General features: G+C 36.0%; 1 pseudogene; it reads left to right on the forward strand.

Moving 5' to 3' along the window:
• The first annotated feature begins 3,764 nt into the window (after positions 1–3,764).
• Positions 3,765–11,345, forward strand: LOC111394146 (annotated as a pseudogene).
• Positions 11,346–13,016: the final 1,671 nt, after the last annotated feature.

The raw sequence follows: 13,016 nt of genomic DNA on the forward strand, positions 1-13,016 counted from the left end.
CTATGAACTCACCATATCACAGCTAAAAAAAAAAAAAAAAAACTCCAATGCCTTAAACACCTTGAAGAAAGAGGAATTTGAGTCAACTGATACTGAGTCACTTAAAGATGAAGAGATAGCTTGCTTTGTTATGAAGTTTCAATGGAGTGGTGTGTGTGTGTTTAGTTTCACTTATTTCTATCTTGCCTGCAATATGTTTGATGTTTTGCTTCTTTCACATTATCCTTCGCCATTTATCATTTTTTTGTGTCCATCTATTACGGTTGATGTCTTCGGCATTTCTATATCCTTTAGTCATTACCCTGCACATGTACATGTTGATTTCCGCATTGGCTTTATGGCCTTCAGTTTGTTCCCTTCGTCCTGTCGCCGTGTTACCTTCTTCTAGGTCATCCCTTCAGGCTCCTGCGCTTTGTGTCGTGCGGCCTCATTTGTGCCTTGATTTGCATCGATTTGCATCTTTTGTGCTTCACTTGGCGTGTTTCGCACCTTTCCTGCTTTGTCTTGAGTCACGGTTAATATTTGGGTTTTGTAGCTTTTCGATCATGCATCTTGTTCCTTTAAGGTGTTCTTTATGACTTGACGCTGTCTTCTATATCTTCCATTATAGATAGCACCTAAGAGAGCTAGGACTGCTGCTCAGCCTGCTAGTGGGTCGACAGCTTATGGTCGGTCTAAATTTATATCATCTACTGCTCAGGAAGTCTTTGGGAGTCAGTTCTCATTACGTCCAATCGTAGTAGAATGTGAGGTCATTCTATCTGGCCTACCACCTGACCTAGCAGCCATTTTTTCCTCTCGGGGTTTGGAACCTTTGTTGATCGGTTTAAACCCCCCACCTAGTCTCCTAGTTCAAGAATTCTATGCTAACATTCATGATGTCAGCAGGTCGTCCTTTAGGGTGTTTCTTTGAGGTTAGACGATTAGGATCACTCCAGATATTATCTCTAGCACTATTCACATTTCTCGAGTTATTCATCTTGTTTACTCGTATTTGTTAGTCGATACTCTTCCTGCCGACTCTTTTATTCGATCCACGTTGTTTAACAGTCCTTTGGGTGGTGGTCCATAGGTGAGTTGCACCAGATCCCTTCCTACTGACCGTCAGATTTTGTTGTGCATTGTGTGCATGAAACAGTAGCCGGTGTCCCACACTTCCTCGTTGCCTATGGAGAAGGCCCAATTTCTCTATGCGCTGTTGCATGGTGATTCCATTGACCTTCCCACCTTCACCTGTCAGCACATTCAGGGTCTAGGTCATAGGATTGGCCTCCTGTATGCCTGTTTGATCCACCGTTTGGTAACATCACTTGGGGCTTCTTTTCCTGATGGGGTGTCTCGATGGACTCTACGTCCCATAGGCCATACTACGATCTTTCAGAGTCGGTCTCATGGTACCTCTTCTGTGTCTGCTTCTGTTCATACTGAGCCTGCTGCACATTTTGACCTGAAGGTGCTAGCTGATCCCATTGGTGACCTTCTAGTTGTTTCTTCCCTATTCCTCCATCTCATTCGAATATTCCTATGTCGACTGGAGATATCCCTTCTTCATCCACTTCTGTTCCACCTCCTGTTCAGCCAACTTCGCCTACTTTCTCTGTTGACCCATCTGTGGCACTTATGGGTCAGATGCCGATTTTTAGTTGAGCAGCAGGCCCGCATGATGGCGGAGATTACTCAACTATGAGCTACATCCGAGCGCCTCACTACGGAGTTTGTTCACTGCGGGGTGCTATTGCTTATGTCCAGTGGGGTATTCGGTGGATGCACGAGCACTGTGATTATGAGACTGATGCTGATGAGACTGATGACGGGGACGACAAAGATGATGGTGCTGCTTAGTTGCTTAGGGATCCCCTTGTCATTTGTGACAAAAAGGGGGAGTAGCAGTTTGTAGTTTTTTTTAGGATTTGTAATGATTGATACACTACTTTTACTAGATTAAGTTTTGATGTTTTGCAATATTAATGTATGTTTTTTGTGTTTTGACTTACATTGATATTATATCTTGATCTAGCTCAATGGTATGCTCTTTGTGACTGTTTATCTTTATTATGTTATCTATTACTGTTTCTCATGCTTTTACACTCGGTATGTGAGTTGTGATTTCAAGTAATAGGTTGAAAGAAGACAAGACAACAGTCAGTTGAATCAATATTTTGGGTCGTCATTGTTGTTCATATTAATGTAATACTGTTTTGTCACAGAATGTCAAAGGGGGAGTTTGTTAGATTTTGTGTTGGCAATTCTGTGATCAAAGGGTCAAAATGCAATTGTTTAAAAGTTTGGGTCAATTTGTCAATGTTTAAAGGCTAGGGGTAAAATTGTACATGTGTAAAAGATGGGGGACCAAGCTGCGATTTTGTAAAAATTTGTTAGGTTCGAGCTGTGTAGTAGGGCAAGATGTGTCATTGAAGTTTTGCTAGCTGCTCGCCAAGTGGTCGCTCGAGCGTCAAAAGCAGAAAGTCCTTTGCTCGCTTCTCGCCCCTACTTCTCTCGAGCGAAACAGCGTCGCTCGCTTTTCGTTTAAGCGACGGTATTACCTAGAAAATCTTATTTTCCTTTTTTCGAGATTTTGACCCGACCTAAATGACCCAATACACTTCCTATGAATTATATTGCATCGAGTTTCAGACGCCTTCTTGAGGATTGAATATTGAAGAAATTTTTTTCTACAACTTGGATTATTCATTCAATCCCATATTCAACTAGCACAATCACTGAAAAACATCAAATCCACTTCATCAAACACTACAACACAATCTTCCAGAGTGTTTGTTGATTATTGAAGATCAAGGACGGAGATCGGGGTTCCGATCGTGAGAGAACGGGGAGTTCTGTTGAATCCACAGGAGATAGACGAAAGCAAGAGTCGAAAATTGGTGTAGCACGCAAATCTAGGAGCGTTAGGAGCCGGGAGTTGGTGCAGGATCACGCATTCCAGGAGGGCTTTGAGTAAAATTCAATCAGGAGGTCAAAAAAACCATGGTGGATTGAACCTAACGGGTTATAAGTTATACTTTCATTTATAGTGGATTCCTACTGGCTTGAGCTCGGAGTTTTACCCACATTGGGGTTTCTTTGTCATCAAATGATTGACTCTTTTACTTTCCTGCAATTTATTTTTACTGGTATTTCAATATAGGATAGTAAAGCATGTGAACTGATTTGGACAAATTAATATTTGTGACTTGTTGGAATTATTAATTAATTGAAGAAGAAAATTCCACAGGAAACACCTATTCACCCCCCCTTTTAGATGTTGATTGGATCGAACTACGTTATTTCAACTATTAACAATCAGAAAAACAAAAAATATCGTTAACCAAACAATATAAAGGCATGCACAAAAAAAAAAAAAAAAAAACTACAGAAAAACAAAAATTAATTTGGAATTCAAATAACGCCCTAATCTCTTGGATGAATTACCTCCATTGTGGAGATTTTCACTGATATCTTGTGGATTGCATTTATTGTCAACCTACTCGAATATTTCTCAGCAATAACCTTGATTGGGAAACACTGAACCTGATAAGTCGCAAGTATTGTATAAAACTACATAACGTATCAAAAAGACCCTTTCTATTTCTTAATATATGATGTGTCTTTTAACATGAGACTTGATTTTGTCCACACATTTCTTATGATTCCGTCTATATATGGAGGAGTATACTCACAATGGAATTCATATTACATTTCATTCTGTGTTCATCTGTTTGATTGTGTATCTGGGAAATCAGGGAAGAGAGAGAGAGAGAGAGAGAATGGAAGTTCATATGAACAAAGGAGAAGGGGAAACCAGCTATGCCAAGAATTCCATTTTGCAGGTTCATATATACGTGTTTTCCATTTCTGTCATACTCAAGAATGTTTTAACACTGAACTATGCTATGTGTACATAATTAATTTCACACAGTCTTACACTCCCTCACCTGAATGGGGGCCTACACACAATAAAATATCCTCGAGGCCCCTCTCTATGTGAGGAAGGTGTAAGACTATGTGTACACCTTAAAGTGTACATATAACTTTATTCTTTAACGCTATATTTAAACAAGTAAAATTTGTAGCATTTACAGAAACTTCTGAATTGTTTATTCTTCCATCCGCGATACATTTAATTCGAAAAATAAAAAACAGAATTTCTAACATTTCATGGCAAATTTAATGTGCAGTCACGTACTTTTAACTTCATAGTTTCCTTTGTTTATCCAAGGTTCATCCTTGAGATATGGCGACCAAATTAAAAAGTTATTCTTTCCTCAGCTGTGTGCTAGTGAATTTTTAATCAAACCACTATAAAGGTGGAATCTTTATTGATTCAAGGGACATGATACAAGGGGATATGTCATCGAAACTCTAGTTAATGAATATCATCAGGAAAGAATACCTTCTTTTATTTATTTTTTATTTTTTTTACCATCAAAGCGTAGCAGGGATTTTTTAGGCCTCGACCTCGACCCAACTGGAGAGTTTGGATTCCTCAACAATGTTTTACTCCAAAATCGGTTTAGATATAAGGAGGAGGGTTACATCGATATCTTACTTTTAGAGAATACATTAAGAGGAAGATAGATAGGGGTCTGTAAAGCAATAAATCTGGAAATACTACTATAGAATTGGGCAGAAGAGCAGCCTTCTGATTTTCTATTTAATCACCGTGTCCTGTGTAGCTTATATCTTCACATCCATGTTCTATTAATGGATTACTAACTATTATCTAATCAGTAAACTTACTAGTATTTTCTGAAGAAATAAAATCATGCTCATTTTTATCACCCGAAGAAGATTACGTACTTAAACCCAAGAGTCATTCATGCACCAATTTCTTCCCACAATTTTCAGTTAACGACTGATTTTGACATTGCCATTTCTAAATTGGTCAATATGCCGAATTTTTAATTTCTTTTTTCTGCTTTCTAGTGGGCTTTCTAACAGTATATTTCGAATATTTCAATGCACTTTTATGCAGAGGAAGATAATATCAGTTGCAACTTCAATAATCGAGGAAGCAGTGGTACGGTCTGTGCAAAAGAATTTCCCAGAAAGCATAGGAATTGCAGATTTGGGTTGTTCATCGGGACCTAACGCTTTAATGGTGATATCAGAAATCATAGATAAGTGTACGCAAGCACAAATAAATTGGGAATCCCATTGCCGGAGTTAAGGATTTCATTGAACGATCTTCCTGGCAACGATTTCAACAATATATTCATCTCCTTGCCGGAGTTCCACAAGAAACTAAAAATGGAGAAGAATATAGGGCCAGAGGGGTGCTTTATATCAGGTGTGCCAGGTTCATTTTATGCGAGGCTGTTTCCCAAGAAGAGTTTGCATTTTGTTCACTCTTCTTCCAGTCTCCATTGGCTTTCTCAGGTTAGTACGTATTCAATTATTACCTTCAATGCATGTTAATTTGGTATCTATTATTGGACTGTGCCGAATAGTACAATAATTGAAATTTCGAATTATTTTTCTTCTTAAAAAGTCGTCTACTCTAAATCAAACATGCCATGAGAATATTGCTTAAATTGAACACTTTTTGCCTGTAAGATTTGATAACAAAACTTTAGGCATTGGTGGTTAGTTGTCTGTATTATTTACAAGAAATTCATCACTGTGTGAGGTATCTCGGACGAGAATTTTGAAATATATCGAAAGTTTAGATAATCAGTAAAGCACTGATGAGGTTAAAATGTTGTGTAAACATTGAAGACAGTATTTAAACAAATATGTCTCTTTTCTAGAAACTTTTACATTAGGTGATTGAATTCTACATAGTATCAAAATAAACACAGGTCTTGAGTCAGTCCTGAGATATCGTTACTCATGAAAATTGTGTACATATCAGACACTAACACGAAACTTTCCTTCATCACTGGCCAAAACCATCTCTTTTCTGTATTGTTTCAAATTCCCACAAAATCAAATGGCCACTGCCCTCTCCATCTCTAAGGGATAGGGTCGTCGTGGTCTGGACCAAAATTGAAAGGAAAAAGATGGCCATATGCACAACAATTTAAAAGAGCAGATGCATATATCTATTTATATGTGCAACTTCAAGAAATTCCTATAATACACAGATAGGCCAAATTCATTTTTATATGAAACTTTGACACGTTTATAATTTTCGTGAATACGTGATGATTGTGAAGAACTTTTTTCAAAGCTTAGGCGTTTAGAATATGACACATTTATTTTATTTATAATTAATGGCACAACCTGTTGGGAAATTGTCACACCGGGGTTTGGAGAAGAAACCGATGGATGGAAATTCAAGAAGATGAAAATAATGGAAAAAAATCTAAATAAATATGAAGGCTCAAACACGACATTATATCGCTGTCCTCAAATGATATTTGCCACCTCTCGTATATAATTTTGGTGCTTAAAGGGTCTCGCAGCAAATAGTTTATAGGATTAATCAAACCTTGTAGAGAATCAAACACTTAAGCACTTGTGTAACTTTCCAAAACTTGAAGAACACTGGGAAAATTTGAATATGGATGAAGAAGACTTCGGTTTCTTCTTGTGGAATGAAAGAATGAATCATATGTTTGTAATATGATTTCTATATTTTTCATTGATCATCCATGGCCTATTTATAGGCCTCAATCAATGCCATGAATTGGTGCCAAAATCATGTCGAAAGTTGCAAGAAACCCCCTAAAGCCGCCAAAAAACTACTAGAAACTACCTCCAATGGTCACTTGTTACTACCATGTGGTCGCATGGAGTTCTTCAAACTAGCCTCTCCAGTTTCGGGTTGGTCGCATGGCCATATTGCTATGCGATCGCATGACATTTATCTTGGGCCTCCGATTTTAGTTTTATGTTCTAATTTTGTTCATTCCATTCCACACACGTGTTTATTGATTTTGAACAACATATTTTCAACAATCCCCCAGTTGTTTAAAATTTCAATAAACTCTCATATTCAAAGTACACAATACTCATGCGTAAGAATTAGATATCTTTCGATTTGAATCTAATCATAGTGTAATTCAAACAAAGTATAGTTGGAATCAAAGGTAGCGTGAAGTTTTGAACCAATTGTTCCATATGATAATACTGGTAAGAATACACACACGAGTATTACGTGTTCTCAAGTTCCTCATAACTCACTTAGCGCTAATATGACCTTGCGCTCATCATTTTCAACAAACTTTAAAGAGAGAAACTCCAACTCTCTATTGAAGTGGTATCACCTCGAAGTTGGTTTAGGAAAAGTTTTTCTAGTACCTTTGTTACTTTTAGAGGTACTTGTGTTTTATAACTGAACTTTATTAAGAGCTTTAATGCTCAGCCCTCACTTTAGTAACAACCAGCATTATTTTAATTAGGATATGATTATTGCGAATTTTTATAATGTTGAAACTATCCACATATCGAATGACTTGTTAGTAACATTTGAACTCGTGGATTACTTTTTGAGTAATGACATGTAGGGTTACTGTTATTGGTGAACTTTTATAGTTTAGGAGTTTCAACCCTATCCTACTTAAAGTAGATACCCCTAAAATTTTATTTAGTGGTTGAAAGTATCCGCTACGTCTTTATGGAAATTATTCCATCTTTGATAATTATATGAATTTTCTTTAAATATTCAAATTGTTTTGCAAACGCCATAATCGGCTTTAACCCAATTTATCCACTTTAGTTTATCCATCCTTACAATTATTTATAAAGATTTTCCACCTTTTCTCCTTTATAGATATATTTCTATGATTAAAAGGTTTAGGAAACTTTAACTTTTATATTAAGTTACCCCCACAATTCCTTAATTAGGAATACTTATGTAATCTTGTAATATTGCATCCATATATCTTTGAACTTCTCGTATAAGTTCACAGGTATTTAATGTTAACCCCCACATTTCGGGTTATACTCGAACTTAGAGTTCCTCAATATGTCAACCCCCACATCTAGGATTGTAATTGAACTTAGAGTTCATCAACTCTTTCATAGTTCAATTCACTTTGATCAAGGTCATCTCATAGACCATTAATGCTTTTGAAGCATAAACTAACTCAATTTGGCTCCATGATTGAAGTCCAATTCGATAACGAATAGGGCTGTACTTCTTGATTTAAAAGAATTGCAATTTCTCCAATCATATGCAATTTATCACTTTGACAAGATAGCATCATATTACATCAAATAATAAGGTACATGTTCACCTTATTCATAGTTGATCAAAATCAAATTTTTTTTTTTTTTTTTTTTTTTGCATAATATTATCTCACTTAATTGTGGCTATCAACATTCCAATAGGACATGAAATCAACCATCAAATTTATCATGTAATTCTCATATTCCAATAGAAGTGTATGAAATTTCATGTACTTTCAACAAATAGTAGGCATCCTTCCGCATTTATTCACATCCTTTAGACCCATTAAATATTACAATGCTGGTCTCAAAACACAAATATGGATGTGCTTTACTTGCACTTCGGAGCCCATAAGCCAACATAATGGCAAATACATCGTGCAATAAATGATGTCTTATAGAAACATATGGGCTACCCAAATGGGTTTGTGTATCATCCAAGCAGATGTGACACAGCCCATATATTGGAATTAATCATCGAATAATCAACCACGGTCAAATAGTTCTTCAGCCACTACAATTGGTTTGAATTACATTCTTTAATATTCATGCATGTGAACCATTCCAATTGTCACAACAAAGTGAGAATAACCAATATATTTTAGTTTTACATGCGATAACATTCATCAAGATGAAGTAATCCATATGTAACTTTCCATTTTCTAGTAGAAGAAATGGTCATGAAAGTTCACATAATTTCTTCCATAAAGTAATACAATTTACAACCAATAGAGATGCAAAATAGATAATTAAGACTTTTCAACAGAAACTATTTTCATGGCAAATAATTTTCATCATCGAATTAGACATCAAATCCAACATGGATAAACAATCTTAAGGAACCTCGATTATTCCTCTCAATACCATGTTTTTTATGTAAGCACATCCATGTAAAACATGTGGATTAATAAAAAGAAAGATTCATTTACATTTAATTTAATTGACGACACCACTTTACATGCATGGTAGTACTTATGCCTTTTCACAGATGAAGACAGATAACCGCATGCAATTCCAAAAGGGTCACACCTTTTCAAGGATGTAAACGGAAATTTCTATTCCTTATCATATTTAAGAAACAAAGTTCTGTAATGCACATCATGATCTGGAAAAAACGTGAACTTTAATTTTATTATTATTTTAAATTCTACCAACACATTGGTTGAATTACACAACACAATCTAGGAATTCTTCGGGCAACCAGAACATACAATATAACATATGCCATAATCATGAGTACACAAAACCAATTATAAATTTGCAGATTTATGTACTTGCATAAATTCCTAGAATGTCAAGCATATGGGTTGCACATTATAATTTTTGAGAACGTAAATCCCATGGATGCGTGAAATCGAACACAATTTCGACTTACCGAATTTGGAGAGGGCGAAATGATAATTACCAAGCCCAAACCATGAATCTGGACTTATTATCTTCCATTATCAAGTAAAAGCATGTATTTCTTCAAGTCGAACCTTCCCGTGCAATTAGTGCCATCAAACGGTTTGTACGAACATGATCTTGATCCATCAACTTGATTATCGCTGAAGTGGTTTCGTTCTCCATCATAGAATATCGTTTGAGATTGTTGGGAAATTGTCATACCGGGGTTTGGAGAAGAAATCGAGGGATGGAAATTCAAGAAGATGAAAATAATAGGAAAAAACTAAATAAATATGGAGGCTCAAACACGACATTATATCGCTGTCCTTAAACGACATTTGCCCCCTCTCGTTTATAATTTTGATGCTTAAAGGGTCTCACAACAAATAGTTTGAAGGATTAATCAAGCCTTGTAGAGAATCAAATAGTTAAGCACTTGTGTGACTCTCCAAAACTTGAAGAACACTAGGAAAATTTGAATATGGATGAAGAAGACTTTGGTTTCTTCTTGTGGAATGAAAGAATGAATCATATGTTTATAATATGATTTCTATATTTTTCATTGATCATCCATGGACTATTTATAGGCCTCAATCAATGCCACGAATTGGTGTCAAAACCATATTGAAAGGTTGCAAGAAACCTTCCAAAAGCTGCCAAAAAACTACTAGAAACGACCTCCAACGGTCACTTGTTACTACCATGTGAGCGGTCGCATGGAGTTCTTCAAACTGGCCTCTCGAATTTCGGGTTGTGGCCATGCGATCGCATGGCCATATTGCTATGCGGTCGCATAGCGTTCATCTTGGGCCTCCAATTTTAGTTTTATGTTCCAATTTTGTTCATTCCATTCCACATACGTGTTTATTAATTTTGAACAACATATTTTCAACACAAGCATTATAGACATTTTGTGCAGACAAATTGTAGACATTTTGTAAGTTTTCATGCTGTACCTTGACAAGTGAAAGCACAACAAATAATGAACTGCAGGTTCCACCAACTTTGGATTCGAGTTTCGTCCAGCCTCTAAACAAAGGAAAGATCTATACATCAATGAACAGTATGGGTTGTGTATTCGATGCGTAGTTATTGCAGTTCAAGAGAGATTTCTCATTATTTCTAAAATCGAGATCGGAAGAGATGGTTGATGATGGAAGCATGGTGTTGTCATTCATGGGCAAGGTCTCCGCAGATCCCTCATGTAAAGAAAGTTGCATGCAGTGGGATCTCTTGGCACAAGCTCTAATGAGTATGGCCTTAGAGGTAAAATAATAATTTAGAAAGAATTCGAGAAAAAAAAAGTATCTTAGTAAATAATTAAATTGTGACATATGAATGCATATAATGGCTTCTCACTAGTATTTCTTTCGAAAAAGGTAATATTTCTATATGGGTTTGTCCACATGGATTATATTTTATATCAAATCGGTGATTTTCAGGGTTTTGTTGAAGAAGAGAAGATTGATTCTTTCAATGCACCCTACTATACTCCCTCTGTTGTGGAAGTCACATCTGTAATAGAAGAAGAAGGTTCATTTACCATTACTCGTCTCGAGGCCTTTGAGATTGATTGGGATGGGGGTGCTCCAAGCAACAATAATGACCATAAAAACCCTAATACAATTGAAAAATATTATATATCAAGGGGGCAACAATATTCTAAAACAATCAGGGCTATGGTTGAATCCATGCTTGAATGCCATTTTGGAAGAGAAATCATGGATGAATTGTTTAGAAGATATGGTGGGCTGGTTGACGATTATTTTCTAAAAACTAGGCCAAAGAGCATTGATTTGGTTGTTTCTCTCACCAAAAAGGGGTTAATTGTAGAACCAACAATGTAATCTATGCGTAGATCTACTTGTTTTTGGTAGAATTATAAAGAACCGCATTTACAAAACTTGATGTATTCTCATTAATGATGTTAAGAATTTTGTAATTATCTCTAATATATGTCAACTGATGAATTTCACATCGGTTAAATATTGACATAAAGACCTACGTATTAGAGTTTGAGCTAATTTTCTTAACAATGTTTACTTTTTAAAATTGAACTTTAAGTTTTAACATGTATTAGTCTATCAGAGTCCATTAAATTTCAGTGATCAACTTGATCTGATCAAGACTCAAATGAACACATTGATTCCCAGCTTTATTTTCTAAAAACAAGTCACTTTATCTTGCTAGGATATGTCACAGATAGATTTCATATCAACTAGATACTGAAATATAGATTAACATATAAGAGATTGGACTACTACTTTAAACAAAGTTAGTCTTTTAAGATGAAACATTGTGCCATAATACTATATTCTTCACCATATCTATCATTTTGTCATGCATATATATACCTCCCCATTCCAATGTCTCCCATAACCATCCCTGCCTTTCTAAATGTCTCTAAACTCCACAGTCTTCCCTTTCCACTTCCATCACTTCAACTTAAGGGAAAAACTATAAATGGATTTTTGGGAGGGAGTTAAAATATAATTCGGCTCTTATACATGGTAGCAGCGGGAATTTTTCTTGTAGCTCGCCTTCTTCTTCTTTTTATAGTTGTGCATTACATAATGAATTTAATCTCGTTCATAGGAATAATAACAGTATTTTTAGGAGCTACTTTAGCTCTAAAACACATTAAGAGGGGTTTAGCCTATTCGACCATGTTTCAATTGGGTTATATGATATTAGCTCTAGGAATGCAGTCTCATCGAAGTGCTTTATTTCATTTGATTACTCATGTTTATTCCAAAGCATTATTATTTTTAGGGTCTGGATATATTATTCATTCAATGGAAACTATTGAAGGCTTGCTTATTGGATTAGAACTAGCTGCGGCAATGGGTATGCGATCCATCCACGTTAGGAATGGTGATTCTCAGCAAGTAGTGAGACAAGTCATCGCTGAGTATGAGGCAAAGCAGCACCCATACACAAAAAGAGCCCTTCCCTTCTCCATCTTTAAGGTGAACCGTATGACGGTTGGAAAGAAAGACGACCTCACCTTCTCGTAAATGGTGTCAGTGAGAGCCATTTGTGTCCTAAAAATTTAATAATGCCATAAAATCAAGAATTTCTTATAAAATATGAGAATATTCTGTCGATATTGTGACCATCAATATTTTATATATAAAATTATCAATCAATAAAATTTTGGAAAAGCAAATATAGAATATTGTGTAATTGACAATTCCCAAGAATATTGCATATTAAAAGAAGATATTGTAAACAAATCCTATTAAGCTACGGTGGAAAATGAATTGAGCTGCTCGTAGACTCAACCTAGCCTGATCTTGCTGTGACCCGAGCCTAAAAAAGTATGACAAGACGATCCCCAAGTGACCCTTGAGCTTGGTCATGAGCCAGGCTCATAAAGAGCTCATGGGCCAGGCTAAGGATCTTGGACCATGAACCGTAGCAGCCTGAGGTTCACAATTTTCAAAAAAAAAATGTTGATTGTTGGCCAAAGATCATTTTTTTAAGATTCCTATTCCTATAAATACTTCCCCCCCCCC

The sequence above is a fragment of the Olea europaea genome, chromosome 5 (genome assembly GCF_002742605.1).
Source record: "Olea europaea var. sylvestris chromosome 5, O_europaea_v1, whole genome shotgun sequence".
NCBI classification, from domain to species: Eukaryota; Viridiplantae; Streptophyta; class Magnoliopsida; order Lamiales; family Oleaceae; genus Olea; species Olea europaea.